Genomic DNA, 5248 nt, shown 5'->3' with positions numbered 1-5248 from the left:
AAATGTAGCTGGGCTTCCAGGAACGTGGATGCTTTGATCACCAGTCGTCCAGGTACGGGTAAACAAACACCTTGTTCTTTCTCAGGTGCGCTGCAACCACCGCCATGCACTTTGAAAAAGTCCTGGGCGCAGACTTCAGTCCGAACGGAAGTACTGTATATTGATAGTGGTTGGTGCCGACTAGGAAACGCAGGAATTTCCGATGCTTCTGTGCAATGGGGACATGGAAGTACACGTCCTGCAGCTCTATGGTGCAAAGCCAGTCTCCTCGATGCAGCTGAGGATAAATCTGGTGCAGGGACAGCATGCGGAACTTCTCTCTGTGAATCCATTTGTTTGCTTGCTGCAAATCCAGAATGGGCCTGAACTCGTTTTTGTCCTTTTTTCGCACCAGAAAGAACCTTGAGTATAGACCATTTCCTCTCTGGAACTGAGGAACAAGTTCTATTGCCCTTTTTCTTAACAGGGTATCGGCCTCTGCTTGAAGTTCGCGTAGTAGATATTGCGAGTAAACTGGTGGAATAGCTGGAGGAGGGCTGATAAAACATAGACTGTATCCATTGCAAACAATATTCAGCACCCACTTGTCCCGAGTAATTTTTCTCCACTCTGCCAGCTCGGTCTGACTGCTTCCCCCCACCGGAGTGGGTAACAGAAGAGGGGGAAGTAACCCCTCAGGGCTTAGACCCAGCCGGGCCCTTGTTCCCTGCGGCGGACTGTTGGCTGCCTCTTCCCCTTTGCACCTCTGAAAGGGCTGTCTCTGAAACTCCTGTTGCTGACCAGCCTGAAGTCCCTGCCCACGCTGGAAACGCTGGGAGGAATAGCGTTGTTGGTAGGGGCGGAAAGTCTTCTGTTGTTCTTTAGGCTTTTCCAAGGCAACAGCCTTGAGCGTCTCGACCTCCGCCTTCATGTGAGCCATTTCCTCATCTGCATGGGCCCCAAAGAGCATGGAACCCGAAAAGGGCAGGTTAACAATCCTTTGCTGTGCCTCCGGTTTCAGGGAGATAAGCCGCAACCAGGAGTGGCGCCTAAGATTCACACCGTGACAGTATCCATGGGCTGCCAGGAAAGAGGTGTCCGCAGCCGCACTGATGACCTGGTTTGACACAATCATGCCTTCATTAAGCACCTCCTGAAAGTCTTCGCGCTTGTCCCTAGGGAGGAGTTCAATAAACTGTTGGAGAGACTCCCATAAGGAACGGTCATATCGGCCCAGAAGAGCAGAAGAACTTGCTGCTTTCATGGAGGTGGCTGCTGTGCTGCAGACCTTCCTTCCAGCCGAATCCAGCCTGTGATTGTCTTTGTCCGGTAGAACCTTGGACAACAGAGCCGTAGAATGCTGTTTCTTAGCCGCCACCACTATAACTAAATCTGGAGGAGGATCCGTCCGAAGAAATGCAGGATCAGAGTCCGGGGGCCTGTACTTCTTTTGAAGTCTCGATGGAGCCGACTTCACCGAGGCAGGAGTCAGAAACAGTTCCATAGCCGGTTCCTCCAAACCGGGCACTAAAGGGAGCAGAGGACGAGAAAGGTGCCTCCGTTGCAGCGTCTCGAAAATTACTGAAGTTGAAGGGGCAGGCACAGCCAGTGCGATCCCCAATTTTGTCGCTCCCCTTAACAGCATGCCATGAAACGTGGCAATGTCATCGACTGGTGAAACCCTCGTAGGTGGAGAGTCTGACAAGGTCGGAGAGTACCTTCCGCCACTAGAGGAATCTGTGTCCCTGGTGTACCTGGACCGTGACCTCTCTCTGGGATGACGATGTTGAGATCTAGAAGATCTGTGCCGGCTGCGAGAGCAATGTCTCGTACGAGAGTGAGATCTCGGCCTTCTGGGCACCGCCGGAATCGCCGGCACCGGAGGCTGAGGCAGTTCTGGTGGCAGAGCCAGAGTCAGAGGCTTCGGTGGTGGTGGCGGAGGAGGAGGCGGTGGAGGTGTTGGTGTCCGAGACCGTGTGGGAGACTGATGAGGAAACTCAGGCTGGGCCAAATCCGGAGACCTAGATGGTGAATAGGTCCTGGAGTATTCCGAGTCCGAGGTCCGAATCACTCTCCTCTTCTTGTGAGCAGGCCTCGAAGAGGGAGCTCTGGAGGCCGTGTCCCCTGACAGAGAACGCCGGTGCCGCCGTGACTGAGGGCTGTCCAATTTGGAAATGCTGACCACCAAGGGTGACAGGTTCCTTGAAGATGACCTCCTTGTAGACGTCGACCTCCTCGACGTCAACTTCCTTCTCGACGTCAACTTCCTTCTCAACGTCGACTTCCCTCTCGACATTGACATACTCCTTAACGTTGACTTACTCCTTCTCGACGCCGACCTGCGCGTCGACGTTGACGACGAGCGGCGGTGACGCCTCGACCGCCAATATCTTCAGGACCCAGATGCTGCGTTGACGTCGTCTGTGATGTCCTCGACCTCGTCTGAGGTCTTGACGTCCTTCCCCTAGACGCCGAGCGTCGACCCCAAGCCCTGAGTCGACGGGGAGCATATCGTCGTCATACCTTTCGTCGTCGTAGCCATCGACGTCGACCGGGACCGTTTCTGGGCCTTCTTGTGACTGTGAATTATGTTTTTCCTGTCTGTGATGGGGGGCTTTTTACAATGGAGGATGATCATTTGGGTCTTTTTAAAATATGGTGCCTCTTTGATCTTAGTATTTGTAAATAATCGTGTTTAAAAAAATATATATATATAAAAAATAACTATGATTTTACTTTGTATGATTTTAATTAATCGAATAAAGTGGTTTGACTGACTGACGGACTGACTGACTCGGGAGCCCGCCAGAGGTCGATGCATGGGTAGCGAAAGAAGACAGGTTCCCTCCATGCCCAGAGGTCCCACCTGCATCCTGATGTCTTCTCTGTTCCAGGCCTGGAAAACGAATCTTCTCCCAGTCACGCAGGGTCCTCCTGGAGAATGATTCGCAGATGTCACAGGAGTCAGGAACATGAGAAGATGGGAGACAGAGTATGCAAACTCTGTGAGAGGCTGACATGGCTTTCTGCCTGCCACACTCAGGTCACTTGTCAAATAAAGCTGGCATTTTGACAAGAAATAGGTGGCTTAGCTGCCCAAAAAAGATAGCAAATGGGATATAAAGGCCCCAGACGTCGAGTGAAACACTAAAACTTTATAAAAAGCTCCAAAAATTGAAGAAATACCAATAAAGGTAGAGCTCAATGGAAAAAAGAACTGAAAGTAATTTGCCTTTGGCTGTGCATAATGGGATACCGAGGGTCTCTAGAGGGTTCCTTAAAGGCACGGTATCCCTTTTTCAGAGACATAATGGCAGCCTACGGGGCTTGTCTGTTCAACCCTTCCTCTCTATCATGACAAAGGATTTTTGAGAAGGGGAGTTTCTCTTGGTGTGAAACTTAACATAGTGTGTAAATTTAAATATTATTTGGCTATCCTTTTTTGTCACTTCAGGATGAAGTGCTGGCCAGTATAGCCTTGTTAATGTCAGGTTGCATTATTTGTCTTTGATTTTCTCTTAGGTGTCTATGCAGGACTGCAGAAGAGGACAACTTAGGAGACTATTTCGATTGCTCCGGGGTCCACGCACATGGGCGGGACTATTCACAGTTTATAACTATACACGGAGATCCCCTACTACAGAAATAGGCTTTAAATCTTTTTAGCTTCGGTATGGTTTACGAAACATTGCACATTGGGGACAAAAAAAAGAAACACATAACATATAAACAAAACTAAGATAATGGAGTCAATTCACAAAAGTATTTAGACGTATGCCAAGTAATACTACAGTACTACTTCGCTTGCTCATTAATGCTTTTCCTAAATGGCTCAATAATGTTCCGTTCACTATTGTTAACTGTGTATCTATGGCACAGTCCCTTCTATTTGTACCTACTATATATTAATATTCCCTGATCTTTCAATTGGAGATGTTTTGAGTCTACTTCACCAAGGCATTCACAAGTATATGAAGCAGAACTAAAGGAGAACTACTTCATATACTAAAAGAGTACTACGTCATATACTAAAGAAGTACTACTTCATATACTAAAAGAGTACTACTTCATATACTAAAAGAGTACTACTTCATATACTAAAGAAATACTTCATATACTAAAAGAGTACTCTTCATATGCTGAAAGAGTACTACTTCATATACTAAAAGAGTACTACGTCATATACCAAAGGAGAACAACTTCATATACTAAAAGAGTACTACTTCATATGCTGAAAGAGTACTACTTCATATACTAAAGGAGTACCACTTCATATACTAAAGAACTACTTCATATACTAAAAGAGTAAGTACTACATAAGCTGAAAGTGTACTAAAGAAGTACTACTTCAAATACTAAAGAAGTACTACATATTCTAAAGGAGTCCTACTTCAAATACTAAAGGAGAACTATTTCAAATACTAAAGGAGTACTACTTCATATGCTAAAGGAGTACCACTTCATATGCTAAATGAGCACTACTTCAAATACTGAAGGAGTACTACTTCAAATGCTAAAGAAGTACTACTTCATATGCTAAAGGAGTACTACTTCATATGCTAAAGGAGTACTACTTCAAATACTAAAGGAGTACTACTTCAAATGCTAAAGGAGTACTACTTCATATACTAAAGGAGTACTACTTCAAATACTAAAGGAGTACTACATCATATGCTAAAGGAGTACTACTTCATATGCTAAAGGAGTACTACTTCAAATACTAAAGGAGTACTACATCAAATACCAAAGGACTACTTCTTGAAATACTAAAGGCGTACTACTTCATATGCTAAAGGAGTACTACTTCAAATACTAAAGGAGTACTACATCAAATTCTAAAGCACTACTTCTGCAAATTCTAAAGGAGTACTACTTCATATGCTAATGAATGCCTTTCTGAATTGGCCCCAAGGTGTTGGTTCAGCTCTTCCTTTGAAAAAAAATATTCCTCTGTATAGAGGACTGATTGGAAAGATTTGAAGACATACAGACTCATTAAAACACTTAGCTTCTTTTTCATACATGATGCGCTCCCTTTAATGTAGAACATTGGTGGAAAAGATTAATACATCATATCCGCTTGATTCGACATTTGTAACATTAACAAATATTCAGAAAGGAAGGCCTAGCTCTTTTAGGTATGGAGTGGAACTGGAAAAGATGCAGGTCTTGAAATATCCATGTGTAACTTTGATGTGTGCATGAGAAAAAATTCAATAAAAAGAGACCGCATATTACATAATAGTGACCAAGATTCAGGGCAAAGACC

This window comes from Lissotriton vulgaris, chromosome 10 (assembly GCF_964263255.1).
Source record: "Lissotriton vulgaris chromosome 10, aLisVul1.2, whole genome shotgun sequence".
Lineage (NCBI taxonomy): Eukaryota > Metazoa > Chordata > Amphibia > Caudata > Salamandridae > Lissotriton > Lissotriton vulgaris.
This window is presented reverse-complemented; position numbering follows the sequence as displayed.